The sequence below is a fragment of the Poecilia reticulata genome, linkage group LG12 (assembly GCF_000633615.1).
Source record: "Poecilia reticulata strain Guanapo linkage group LG12, Guppy_female_1.0+MT, whole genome shotgun sequence".
In the NCBI taxonomy this organism is placed as follows: Eukaryota; Metazoa; Chordata; class Actinopteri; order Cyprinodontiformes; family Poeciliidae; genus Poecilia; species Poecilia reticulata.
Window position 1 is genome coordinate 10,060,719 of NC_024342.1, and position 14,994 is coordinate 10,075,712.

At 39.4% G+C, this 14,994-nt stretch overlaps 1 protein-coding gene across 2 annotated transcripts in view; it reads left to right on the top strand.

Annotated features, from left to right (window-relative positions):
* Positions 1 to 14,994, top strand: part of sema3b (sema domain, immunoglobulin domain (Ig), short basic domain, secreted, (semaphorin) 3B) — an 89,616-nt gene that overhangs the window by 2,654 nt on the left and 71,968 nt on the right. For both annotated transcript variants that reach the window (XM_017307978.1, XM_017307980.1), the window contains exons 2-3: positions 8,952 to 9,034; positions 11,314 to 11,654. The gene's annotated coding sequence lies outside the window, so the exon portion shown is untranslated. The remainder of the gene's footprint in view (positions 1 to 8,951; positions 9,035 to 11,313; positions 11,655 to 14,994) is intronic.

Consider the following 14,994-nt stretch of genomic DNA (forward strand, 5'->3'; position numbering starts at 1 on the left):
CCAGGTTCTGATTCTTGGTTCTGGTTCTGAGTCGTCAACCCCCAGACCTGGGAGGGTTGCCCAGAACTTCGGGATTCATAGAGCAACACAAGGAACGCGTTGTTCTTTTCGTCTGGTCTCCTTTTTGTTCCTTCCATTTTAATTTGTCCCAGCTTCTTTCCCTGTTGCTCTTTCACTTTCTTTGTCTTTTTTGTGAATCATTGACAAATTGCTGTGGGCTCAGATGTCAAAAAGTCAAACGTTTCCCAGCCAAGCAGTCACAGCCAGCAAAAAAAAAAAAAAAAATGTCTGTGCACCCACACAGACATTCATAGAAACACATTTGCACATTTACATACACAACATTAATGTCATAAAGACTCGTACTTGAAGAAAAAAAAAAATCAAACCAGTCCACATGAATGCACACGCACACCCCCCCGCACGCACGCACATACACACACACACACGCATCCAATCAGGTGGTATTCAGATCAACGCAGCTGTGTGCTCTGTAGAGCAGTAAAATGATTTTAGGTCCACTGTTGACAGGCTTTGATGGATCTAACACACCACTGACTTCTGCTTCATTCTGTCTGCCTACAAAGACTCCAACAGAAGGCTGCTTCACTGTTATTAGGCAGCTAAAAAGCACCTGTTTGGTGTGTTTACCCGCCCCCCCTCCACACACACACACACACACATATTCAGGAACAATCAAGGACATTTTATGTTCTTTTTAAACACCATGGAAAGGCAGAGGGGATGGAAGAATTGTTCCTTGCTTGCCAGAAAAAGAAAAAAAGAATGGTTCCCTGACTAAAGACAAATACCTTAAAAGTCTTTGAAGGAATATATATCTGGAATAATAATAATAATAATAATAACCATAAAAAAAAGTATGAATCTTTGTGACAGTCATTTATTGGCAGGAAAATATGAAGTGATTGTTGGCACAGCGGTTGATGTTTTGTCCTGAAGCATGCATCGTTGCATAGTTGCTATGTGACACTTGGCAGAAAATTATTACTAATTATTAGAATTAAAAATGTATGGTTTGATAATGAGACATATTTTATGTATATATAATTGTTTAAAATAGACAATCATCTCATTTTTCTTTTTAATAATTTTTTTTATAACTTTATGAAAAAAATATAGTATCTATAGTTTAAGACAAAGGCCTGAAACCTTTGCTATTCCTCTAAGCAGAGGAATATAATCTGTCACAACTCCTTCCATTTATCATCGTAGAAATTACAGAAAAATGAAATAGGAGCTGTATAAATACTACAACAGTGGCGCACAGGTGCAATATGGCCTGCAAGGCCTGTAGCACTCTTGTGGTAAAACATACAAAAAAACTGGCAATCCTGGCTTAGCTGGTGTTAAAATTGTGTGTGTGGTGGAGTGTGAAATGCATAGACTGTTGGTTAGAAAGCAATGTTAGTAATTAATACAAAATGCAGATATACCAGTGTAGGCGGGTTAAAAAGACCTCAGATGTCGCAGACTGTTCAGATGTTCCTAAGTTTCTTGTATTAAAATAAATGGTTTGTACAGCAGATCAATTTAAGAACTTCCTAACACTCCTTATGAATCTTAATAACTACAGATCATTACATTTTACACATCTAGACCAGAAAACGCTGTTCTCAAGCATTCCTGGTTCTTGGTTCTGTCAAATTGCAGAATGATGTTGGAGCACAGGCTGCTTCAGACTTTAACATACATTGGACCCTCTGCAGTATCTGGTTTTGGTCAAGCGAGAAGCTGTAGGAATGTTTTTAGGAGCAGAATTTATCAGCTCTTCTCTTTTCATCCTCATAACATAAATCATTAAGAAGGTGTGTGTTTCTGCCTTCACCTCTCCCTGGCCAGTCTGGAGCCTGAATTCTGTGTGTGTGTGTGTGTGTGCGTGTGGGGGTGGGTGTGTGTGTGTGAAGGTAAACCACACTTTTGGTGCTTTTATTAGATGCGTTCTGCTCTTTGTAAAATAAGTGGGCTTTGATTGTGTTGTAATTTAACTACAGATACATACGTTTCTGTATTCAGTGTGTGTTTGTGTCAGAGGCAAGGAGTGATGGATTCACCGGGGTCTGTGAAGTGTGAAGTTACATGCCTTTTTAACTTTTGGATGTGAAATATTTATATGAACGGTAGAGCTGCTATGGGAGCAGACTTGACAGAAAGAAGAGGAATCAGTTTATGCTTACACAATAAATACCTAAAACCTGAGAGGGAACAGTTGAGCTGCAATATGGAATTTGTAAAAAATAAATAAAAATAAAAATTTTCTTTTTTTTACGTAGTTATTAAAATTGCCACTGTCAGTTTAATATGAGGCAGATAGTCTGAGAAATCGAGCTCCTATTCCTCCTCCCAGTGCTCCCAGTGCTAACTACATAAATACATAGCTCAGTTAGAAGCAATCAATCAGAGGCAGGGTCTTAATGTTGTCAGTGACACTGTTTATGCACTGCTCACACCCTTCCCTTGCTCTCTGTTACGCTGCAGCTTCTTTCCGATGGCAGAATCTGGCATGAATGCTAAGGCTAGTTACCATGGCCACTGATGACGGCAGATAGTGTTTCCCTGATTTTCTAAGTTGTTTCTCTACCATTAGCACATTTAGCAGCATGTACACATGCAGGATTGACAGCTCTAAGACCCTCCTCATAGTTCTGATTGGTTGCTTTTGCAGATGGCAATAGAGGCATTATGAGGAGGTGGAGAAGCTTGATTTTTTTCCCCCCAGATTCTGTCTCTTGTCAGATTGTCTCAATATAATGACAGCTTTAATAATTATGTAAAAAAAACATGTTTTTCTTTTAAATAAAAGTTACATAAGTTACTGCAGCTTTTAATTAACCTGTCAATATATTCTCACAAGATTATTTTAGGAGATCTACAAAATCAAGCTCTTAAAAATGACTCAGTCAAATCAAACAGGTAGGACTAAGTCAAAAGCCTGCAGAAACATCTGCTGTAACTATTGATATTGAGTAAAACACATGGGCTAGAAAATGTTGTTCTGCTTTGTAAAGTTACACAACATAAATGTCTGCAGCAAAATGTCAGATTCTTTTAACATGATCAGATTTACAGAAACGCTTTTGTTAAAATGGCTCTTCTGATCAACATCACTAAATCGTTATGCTAGGAAATACACACAGGCTAAACTTGTTCAGTGTGCAGCTTGAGGAGAATGTGCCTGTGAAGACTTTGACCCCGTCTAAAGTTGTGGATTGGTTTGTCATTTGATCCCTGTGGCATGCTTTATACCAATAAGGCATAATTTTGTAGTCACCGGGGAGACAGCACAAACTTGCTTTGAGATCCAACAAATTCAAGCGATTTCCTATGTTCATATCCTATCATAAAGTTGTCCAGTAAATAATATCTACCAACAGTAAATCTCTCTGAGTCAATAATGTTTAAGCAGGCATCTAAATTTCTCATATTCTGGGCCTTTATGTTTCTCTTCTCAGGCCCAAGAGTGGATCAGTCCCACAATTGATGGAAATGAAGAAATATTTTACAACTATGTTAAATAGCATGCATGATTAGAGCAGCTGTATTTCTATCTACATGATACACATAAACTATTAGCTACACATAGAAATAAACCGACAGTCAGCTGTGAAAGTATCCGATTAAAAAATGTGTTTGCTAACATGTACGAAAAAGCCAGAAGCCAAGAAATGGCAATGCATAGATACGACTTTAAAAAACGTTCTGGCCGTAAATGAACACACAAAATGCAAAGAAAATCTAAAGAAACGGTGAATGGAGAAGGTGCTGCTTGAAAAACCTCTTTGTTTGCTTCTCAAAGAAGGGAACATGCTGCCAGTCTACATCAGTCACTACAGGCTGGAAAAAAGTTTAGTGCTGGACACCTGGTGAACTTGGCTCTTTAATCTGTGTGTGTGTGTGTTTATGTGTTAAAGACTAAATTGGGAAATAAAAAGGACAGGGCAAAGGAAAGAAGAGGTGGGGACCTTTATAGAGAGCCATGCGTACTTTTTGAATGCATGTTAATTGGTCTGTGTGTTTGTGTCTGTGCTTGCACATAGGTCTCTGTGTGCTCTGTTGCATGTGTGTGCATCCAGACCTCAGTATTGACAATAGCCTAGTGAGATCTGGGAGGAGACCGGCCTTGTTAGAAAAGGCCTTGAACAAACAGAGCATAGACACGTCAGGGTAGCGGGAGGGAGCGCCGTGTTAGAGGGGGACTGCTGGATGGGGAAAATGCAGATGCATAGATTTGTTTTTGAGGGCTCTGCAGAGAAGAAGACCTAAATGATGGAATTTCTGAGTTAAATACGGATAGATGGAGAAAACGGAATAAGTGCAACTAAGAGAGAAATGGTGACCATGGGGGATTCAGGAGGTAGTGAAGCAGAGGGGGAAGGATAAACCAGAGAAGGGAAGCATGAAGGGGGCAGATGAAGTCAGAATATAAAGCAAAAATGATTAAAGGAAGAAGAATTGAGGGGTAAGGTGCAGAGAAGGGTAAGAAGAGAAAATTGGGACTGATGGATAGGTGGGTTTAAAGGGGAGGAGGTAATTTTAGATAAGGGTGCAAGAATATGAAGGGAACACCACAGAGAGCAAAGGTTAGCTGTGACAGGGGGAAAAAAGAGACAACAAGGTCAAATGCGTTTGAGTGTGTGAGATAAGAAAGAAAGACAAGACAAGGAGAGAATCTTTTTGTTTTGCACATTTCTCCCAGTTTTAGTGGGGGGAGGAGGAAAAGAGACGGTTAATATGTATGGCAGGATGTGCCGGTTGGAAGAAGCTGATCGATAACTGATAAATAAATGATCAGCCACAAAAATTCAAAAAGCACTGACAGAAACAAATGATTCAAGCCCTCGTGAGCTATCAGAGGGGGGTAAAAAAAGAAAGAAACAAACAAAGAAAGAGAGAGAGAAAGAAAGTGAGTGAATGGGTGCTTCAGTGTGCACATGGACTTGGGGGTGGATACTTTTGTTGCAGTGGAAAACATTCGGTGGCTCGGTTGTGTAGGTGTTGATGTTTTCACCGCGGCGTGACTGTTTTCACATGCTCATGTCCGGTGTGTGACATCAGAGGCCGTTTTGCTCTGAGGCTTATCGTCTTTTACGTCAGGTGTCTGTTATCAGTTTGTGAGAAAACCCTTTCAGAAGCACGAACAATGAAAGTGTTGACTGGCTAATAAAAAAAAAAGTAAGTACAGGTAGTGTAAATAAAGATAGTTTGTATGAACGAATGAAAAATGACTTCTCACCACACTAACACAGACATTTTAAGAAGCAAAGTTTTTCTTTCTGCTTTTGCGCCTCTTGTACGCTCACTAGATGAAGTGAAAAACTGTGATTTTAGAAATGCTCTCCAAAGACTAGACATTTAAAAACCCCATCTGTTCATAGATTGTTGTAACTTTGTAAACAAGTTAACCGAGAGGATGAGTAAAGACGACGTACCTTTTTCACACGTCGTTTTGTTTTGTCGGCTTAAAGCCACAGCAACAGTGGCACAGTTTTAACTACTTCTCCCAGTTATACCTGGACTACTCTCCACTTTATAAGTTTATTCTGTTTGCATGTATTGATTAAAAATGAATGTTTCACACAATCAAACTATTAAGTTTTACATGCACCTATCCACACTTGAATTATTCTATGTGGGAAATTATCAACTAAACCCAATTGTTGATTGTTTCACTCTTTGTGGCAGGAACTGCCTTCAGTCACTGGCACTGAGTATTTTATGTCTCTGTGGAGGAAGTAGGAATTGTGCCCCAGTCTTCCTTGTTTCATTTGAGGCACAAGAAAAAACGACCCGTTCAAGGTTGTGAAAATAACTTAACTGAAATTAATACTCAACAAATAACCAAAGTGTACTTAAGCTCAAGGTCGCCGACTGTCTGATGACCAAACATTCTCTTTTGGAACTTTTTGGGAACAGATTTCATGACACCATAATGTGTTTTCTCCACCACTGCAGAAAACCCAGTTGTTTCGTCTCAATAAATATCTTTGTTTTCGTTTATTCATACTCCAAACTGTCAACAGGGCGTTGGCATCTATACAATCATCCTGCAACAGACATCACAAAATAAACCTTCTAGTGAAGCACAAAGGCAAACACAACAGTGGAGGAAGAAACGAAATGTAAAAGATTTGACTAGATGGCACTGTAATGATGTTCAAATGTTTGAAAGAATGTTGAGGAACCATCTTTATTTTTATTCATAAGGTTTAACTTAAAGTGTACACTTTACAATGTCTTTAAGCTTTTTATAAAACGATGCTCTAACTACTGCTTCACTAAGCCGCGCTCCTCTTTGATAGAGCAGTATGAAATGGCGTAGCATGTTTCAATGTGCCATTTTGTCTGTTTACATTATAAAAGCAGCCATACAACCGACCCTCATCGCACCATTCCTGGCTCCCTTCACTTGCATGTCCATGGAACAATAGTACGGTTCGGTCAGGGCGGAACTATGGGTGTCACGCAACACGGTCCATTTACTGGAGGATGGAAAAACATCCCCGTTTTCAACAAGTACGAGACGTACTGTGTGTGTCATCATGTTAGTGCCTGTGATTGCATAAGTATGACGTGCATTAGGTGTTTACATTTAACCCCGTCCACCCAGTGAGTCCAACAGGGGATGGAAACACTTCTGAATACCCCGGACCATAAACTAGCGTGCCGAACTGCATCGACCCGTGCCGTACCGCTCCATGGAAACGAGGCATAAAGGTCCTTTCTGCTAAGAACTGATGTCAAGCAAGCATACTGCTTAGTGAATGTTTTTCAAAAGTCATTTGTTTTCTAATTTAATTCATTGAAATCTTTACTTTATATCATGTTTAGCTGGTGTAATGCATTCTTTTAATAAGCTGAGCGTTATAAGATTGAATTTATGAAGTATAAATCACTGAGTGAATTACAGAAAAAGAACAACACTAAACTGATTTTGTGATTAATATTCAGTATAAGTAACATCTATACTTGGTTAAGTCAAAACAAGCCCTTACAGGGAACTTTGCTTTAGAAATTAACTTCATATTATTACTTAACAGCTGAATAAATCGGAATGCAGCAGAAAATACACAATAACTCACATGTGCTACAACAAAACTGTTTCTAGTACTTGTCACTTTCATCTAACTTTAAAATGACAAACTGATCTAATTTAGATTCCCTTTTAGATTTTCTAATTAGTTTTGTTTTGTTTGACAGGAGAAACATTTACATTTGACTACACACATGCTCTGGTATAAACACCAGTGCATGACTTCGCTGTGTGTGTGTTTGCGTGGGTGACAATAAAAGCTGCTGACAGGCAGTTGTGATTGGCTCCCTCCTCAGTCTCTAGAGATGGCCGTCTGAATGGTGCCAGTTTGACGCCAGACAGGCGGCACACTGTGTGCCTGTGTGTGTATTGTGCATTAATAAGTGTGAACTACATTAGCGTTTAGATTAAGAAGAAGTTGTTTATGTGCACATAATGGCCTGACCTTTGATTGTGTATCTGCATGGGTGTGAAGCTCCAAGTGACAATGAGATTGTCCACATTGCAAGATCCCACATTTGTGTGATTGTGTGCTCATCACATTCCATCTCCCACCATCACTTCTCATTTTGTTCATGCCAGACGTGAATTTGTCCCTTCAGGTCCAGGTTTGAATTTTCTTTTGTATCATTATAGCAGGGTTTCCTGTATAGCAAGTCATCGTAGTGCTTGTCTGAGAAGTACATAAGAAAGTCTGTCAAAAAACTGTCTTGACATTTAAAATAATCTAATTGCTGCCGAAGTCTGCTGACGATAAAAAGATAGTTAGGGATTTTTTTTCAAAGTGAAGTTCTATTATATACACTGAGAAATGAGTTTGGAATAATTCATCAAATGTTTTCAACAAGGAACCAAATTTAAAATAACTTACGGCATTATAATGTTTTTGCCACCTTATTTCCTCCCATTTTTGGTTGTAGGCACACTAACATTACCACAGTCTTGTTATTCAGTGCATTGATCATGAAAATCAATACTGAGGGCAAAAGATATTTACTGCGGCTGTTTGCCGGGACCAGCTTTGCTGATTAGAGCATCGAAATCCAGTTGACAATAGCTTGAAATATGAAAATATGGGAAAAATCATGCAAGAATAGAGGAGCAACAGTATGACTGTAACAGGAAATTAGAATCGATGGGGAGACAAGAGGGAGCAACAAGACATCATCAGGTCAAGTAAAGACCAGCCAGCAGGAAAAGGAGTGTCAGAGTCTTAAAACATAAAAGGAGAGTGGAAGCGTGGGCTACACATCTCCATGAATCACTGCTCAATGCTGCGTAGTTGTGCTTGAAACCATTTTCGGGTAGGGCTCGCTGGAGTGGGAGCATCTTTGGGAAGTGGCAAAGTATGATTTTGGATTACAGCAAGATTACAAGATAACATGGAAGCTGTGGAGGCAGGTTTTCATTGAAAACAAAGGGTTTTTTTTTGACTGCAGTAAAAAGTTCTAACGCCAGTCAACATATTTGGTTTAATGATTAACTTCTGTAATGTGGTAGACAGCCAGCACAAGGGAGCGTATAAAAACTAGCAGAATTTTGAACCCAAAACTCTCTTGCTGTGAGGAAACGGCGCTAACAGCTGCCCCACTGTGCAGCCTGTAGTAAGATCTAGTAATAGGAAATAGTGACAATTTGTGAAGCACAACTCCAAAACAAACAGCTTCAACTAAAAACAAACCACAAAAATTACAAGTTTGTCTCTTCTCTGTCAATTTTTACACTATAATGAATTTTGTAAATATATGCCCAGCCTTGGTGAAGTTTCCAGTAAGTTTGTTGTTGAAGACTGTAGCAAGGGAAAATGTCCAGTTGGACAGAAACTTTTAAAAAGATTCTGATAAGTGGGAGTCACTGATTCAGACTTCTAAGAGATTATTGTTTTGCTGCCCCCTTGTCACAGAAACTGAAGGGAAAAAACTGGCTGAGGCGTTCATAACCACAGCATCCAACTGGTTCCTCCGTGGAGGTGGACTCGGAACCCAGGTGAGTTCCTCCCAAGCGTCTCTCGGAGTCGGAGCATAAACAAGGTCTGACTTTACTCCCTCCCAGAAGTTTGCTGAACTGTGTCGAGTCTGAGACTTTAGAGATACTTTTGGTGAGGAACTCATGGTTCCTAAACAGTGTCTAGACATAAAACAAGGTTGACTGGGATGAGAAACATGATGAATGTCAACGTCAAGGCAAGAAAACATGGTGTATTACAAAATATTCCAAATGAACTCAAATGAATAAGACTCAGGCAAAAAATAGCAAAAGGCATGGCATGCCAAAAAGTAAAAGAAATGTAGGCCTTAGGTTTGGTTAGTGAATGTCTGTAATGTAGAGCTGTTTGGCTTAAGTAGGATATATGTATGCATTTATTTCATTGTTTATTTCATAGTGGTGTTTTATTTTGTGACACTTATTTTAGGGACTTTTTTAAAACTTTTATTTGAGACTGTTTTTCTTCCTTGTTTGTATATTCAAATGAGGGGACAGAGTTTTCTCTGTGGTCAGAGGGCAGTGCTTGGGGGAGGGAGTTCACATCTGCTTCACACAAATGAGTCTCAAACCTTAATGAACAGTCAAATCAAGTGTTCCTCCCCCTGAGCGCTGTTCGGACCAACTGGGATGACAGGATGACAAATTTCATAGCATTCAATATGGAGGACGTTGGAGAAGCCTCAGATGAAATGCTAAGGATTGTTACGACATGATTTAACATCCGATTCTATTTTACTGGTTTCCTGCTGCGGTAGATATCCCAAGCAGAATTTGGTTCCCCTGCTTTGGCACAACTTGCTTTATGTTGTAACCGGGTAGTTAAGCTGTGGTCGTGCTCTTATTTTGAAATGCATGGCTTTGTTGAGGTAGGCATTGCCTGCACTGGGTTGTGTTTATTTGACCAGGTTGTGAAGCGCTTTTGATTAAAAGGAGACCAGTTCCCGCACTCCAAAGACATTCTGCGTGTTTCGTTGTCCCGGCACGTCATTTAAAGTGCTAATAACTCACACGTTACGCTCTCCAGTTGATGTGCCGAAGTTCGCTTTCTCGCAGGTCACTGCACTCTGACCAGAGCCGCCCTGCAGGGAAAAACTCCACTCCTTCATTTGAATATAAGAACATAAAGTAGAAAGACATAAAAACCCGGGTTAAAAAATAAAAGTCCATGAAGCTTTACAAAATAAGTCACCACTATAAAATAAACAATAAACTAAATGCATAAATAGGTCCTGAAATAAATGAATAAATGTTGAAACAAATTAATTAAACTGTGATTGACAAAGTAAGCTTCACATTAAAACAGATTTTGTATGTTAATTTTGTTTATATTTTCTTGGGATACTTATTTATTTGATGGAGTGTTTATAACTTATTTATCAATAACAGTATTTATTGATTTCATTTTAAATGAACAAATTATCCAGACTAATATTGTGTGCAAGTGTCTCATAAAGTGCTAAAAATTCTGGAGTTGCATTTTTTTACTTAAAAGTTAATGTTACATGTAATATTGTTGAATTTACCTTCTGAAATGTCTAAATCAGGACATTTTTTTTTTTCTGGCATGTTGATTTTTCAATTTAATCCAGAGACGTGTTGCTGGAAAAATAACTGACTGACTGCTCTGTTTGGGTTATATTGTTATCAATCAATCAATCAATCAAATTTTATTTGTATAGCACATTTTAGCAGGAAGGCATTTCAAAGTGCTTATCTGTTCCTTCAGATAATCAAGTCCAGCAAAAAAAAAAAATCTAAATTTCCTACATACAGCAAAATTAAGCTAAAAATACAATCTTTGGACAAGATTGACATTTAGGTTAACATAAGAACAATGAAATGAGGTTGAGACATGTGACATTCAACAGGGTCAAAGTGTCTATTTCTAATCCTGGGAGATAGACAAGATGATCTTGTTTATTTGACCTTCGTTTAACCAGGGCCAGTCTTGGTGATATATACAATTTTATGGAACAAGAGTGTGTTGTGACTGTGTGACGAAGATACTTCACCTCTGGACCGTGGTAGAGGGAGTGGCAGTGAAGGAAAGAGACGGGTGTGTGTGTGCGTGCGTGTGTTTGTGTGTATGCAAGACACAGGGCTTTGCTTTCACGCCTTGCTAAGCAGTGAAAGAGTATCGGTCACAGAGGGCAAGCCAAAAGACAGAGCGTAAAAGTTGAGGCAAAAGAGACACAGGGAAAAAAAAGGAGCATGGAGAGGAGGAAGAGCAGATAAAGAGTTTTTCTAAAAGCAGCTTCTGTCTTCTGTCCCACCCCCAGAGTGTCTTCCCCTCCTCTCTGTCAGGATGGGAGGGAAAGGAGTGCCGCAGGAGAGACGGAGAAAGAGCTCAGCCGTGCTCGCTCTGTAGCGCAGGACCCGGGGATTCCAGGACCTTTTGGTAGTTGTGAGCACGCAAACACTCACGCAGAAACACGGCTGTGATACAAATCTCTACAAGGCTCAGAGACGGAGTGATAAAAAAAAAAGCTCAGAAAAAGAAAGTAAATAACAGCTCTTTTCTGTGGACTATCTGACCATGACGGCACCTGCTCAGGGGAAAGTGGTTCAGAGGGGCTGAGGACTGAAACGGGACGCAGGCAAAGGGAAGCTACTGATGAAGGTGAGAACGGGATTTAATTACATAATCCGTGAAGCTCCCGCATCCTTTTGCTTTTAGGATTATTTTAACTCAGACGGAGATATTTATAGAGATGCTCTCTCTATTTTTAAACAGCTATAGCTCTGAATTAAAGCCACAGTGTGTTGATGCTGGGAATACCCTGTTCAGGTGTTATTTGTAACGGATTACACTTTACACATCAGGGTCACTGCTGGAAAAGTGCAAGAGGAATTATCTTTGAAGGGACAAACTCTAGGAAGATTCCTTGTGTTTGTGTTTGTTCATAAGTAAGGGAAATACCTGAGGATAAACTAGGGACGGAAAATAGTTTCCATGCTTGCAGGGGAACGTGTGCCTGGGATGTGTTAGTTACTTCCATCAGTGGAAGTGAAGGATTCAATTTTTATTACTTTTGCAAGCAGTTTTCAGTTGTTTTTGTTACATGCAAAGCTAAAGTTATATAATGTGGTCATACAGGACTTTTATGTAAGTTTCTGATCTTGACATGGTTAAACAATAGCACATTTTTGCAATGTTGACTGTTTAATCTGAAACATTTCTTCTTTGTTGATTTTTTTTTACACCTGCTAGGACTGTGTTTCACCTCTTTTCCTTATTCTTACCCTCATCCTAATGCATTCTGTTTCCCCCCCACAGTCTCATTACTTCTGCATTTTCTCCAGTCTTACAAACAGCAGTGTCTTATCCCATGCCACACTGCGCTCCTCTGCCGTCCCACCCCTGCCTCCTCTTTTCATCTTCATCTTTTCTTTCACTATTCACGTACCTATATAAAGACTTTGTCTGTTCTGCCTTTTGTGTGATGCCGTGCTTTTTGTTATTTCTTGTCACTAAGCATCCTCTTGTTTTGTGTGCGAGGGAGTGGGTTTTTGGCTTACACGTGCGTGCTTTGTCAGTCATACGGCAGTCCCCCACTCCACCAGCCCAAATACATTTTGCACACTAACCCCTCTATTACCATACCTTGGTGCCTAAACATTAACCCTTGCGTGGGTCTAAAAAGAAACCGTCAAAGTTACTTAAGTGACATACTTTTTGGGTGCTACTATTTACAATGCTTTTAAATAGCAGAAATAAAAAGCCTTCCATAAATAACATCCTCAAGTTTTTTCCAAAATGCTATTATGCTGTGATTTGATGATTTCCCTTTTGAAAAATATTTCCACAACGACATGTCAGTGTGACTGGTTTGACATGTCTGTGGGGGGAACAGACAAGACGCCACAGGATTTATTCCACAAACATTTCAACTGAAAAAATGCTCCCCAGATCAATAGTGGGGCATTTATTTTCATTTTGGTTTTACTTTTCAGGTGCTTCAGTTCACTGCATGTTATTTACATGATTTCTCAGATTTCTACACATAGTGTCTTTTTGATAAAAAAAACAAAAAAACTATGCACTCCTTTATGAGGTACACCATGCAGGGCCCAGGTTGGAGCCAGGTTTGCCTTCAGAACTGCTTTCATTCTCTGGCTCATAAATTCAACAAGGAGTCAGAAACATTCATTAGACATTTTTTATCCATATTGACAAATCTCCACTCAATCACATCCCAAAGGGAGTGCTTTGGAGCCATTGGAGTACTATGAAATTATTTTCAAGAACTGAGTTTTTGATTTGAGCTTTGTGAAAAGATATTGCAATATCTTGCTGGAAGTAACTATTGGACAATGGGTACACTGTGGTCTTAAAAGCAACGATACTCAGGTTAGATGAGCCAGATTTAAACAATGCAGCGTTTGGTACAAAGGGGCTGTAAGGCACCCAAAAAATACCCTCCACATCATAACACCAACACAGTCAGTCTAAGTCGCTGGACGGATCCATTCTGAATGTCGTAGCTGAAATCGAGACTCGTTAGATGAGGCAGCATTTTTCCAAACTGTTATTTTCTAACTTCAGTGAGATTGTGAGAATTGTAGCTTCGGTTTTCTGCTACTGGCTGACATGAGAGGCACCAAATGTTGTAACCTATTGTTTCAAGATTTGTTCTTCATATATGGTATTCCACTAACTTTGATTCTAACAAGTTGTTGTATAAGCTGCTGTTGTCTTACTATCATCTTGAAACAGTCTAATTTTCCCTGACATCAAAATGCGTCTTTGTCCCCACAACTGCTGCTCACTGATTTTTTTTTCTATGTCTTTTTTTGACCATTCTCTGTAAACCTGAAATAATTGAGTGTGAAAAATCCGAGTATAGGAGCAATTTCTGAACTCTTAAGACCATTTCTCCATACACCAAATCCCCTTTCCTTTCCAGCCTGCTACTCATTTTATATCAGTAAGTTCTCCTCACCATGGTATTCAGCAATTAGTGGGAAAAATTAGCAAGTGGTTAAGTAGGAACAGCACTAGTTTATAAGGAAATGCTTCTCATTATGTCAGATGTGGCTAAATCTCATCCTTTTTAAAACTCTTGGCAGAAGCTTGTTACAAGCCAAGATGATAAGTACAGATAAATAATTCTGTCCTGTGCCCTTCGAAACATCTGCTCTAACTTTTTTTTTGTTCTAACACAACATACTAACGGATCTGCTGCAATTAGGTCATTTTTATTAGGTAAATTTATCTTAGTAAACTTTGTCTTTTTGAGATACTTGCCTACAAGAAAATAATGCCTTAGCTGCATAGTGTGAAATGTTTGTTTTGAGTAAACGACACAAACTCATAGGTCCAGGTATTACCCTATATCTACACCTAAAGTGTGTATAGCAAATGCACTTTAGGTGGCTGGGTTAAGGTCTCGCTCAGGACAAACAGCTTTGGTATATCTAACGAGACATGCAGTGGACATTACTTTTATCTCATGTACCACGTGGTCACATGCTGCGCTATCCTTTTACACTGCAGAGCTGCACAGTGAACATTTATTTAACCCAACAATCCTCCGGGTTCAAGGTGGGTCTGCTGATTGCCTGGTGATGAATCGACCACCAAGCTAACTTTACGGTTAAAGTACCTCTAGACTGATCCGCTGTCACACCTTAAAACCCATTAACCCCTAGTTCAACTCTGGCTCTGCAGAAAAGCACATTGACCTGCTTTAACCCTTTGCTCAGGTGGAAAATTGTCCACCAAGTCAGCAGAAACCGGCTAGCATGTGTGCACAGCAAGCGCAGAAAAGTTTAGAAGATGTAGGTTGTGTCGTAGTGTCTAATGTGATATTGCTAGTCTATAGCTCAATTTTTGTCTGTTTGCATTTATGCCTGCAATGTCACTTTTCCTTTGTTTGAAATGTTAAATGAATGTCTCTGCTCTCTTGAAATATTGACTTTTTCGCCTATAGCCAGAGGGGACAGACTGCAGAGGAGGT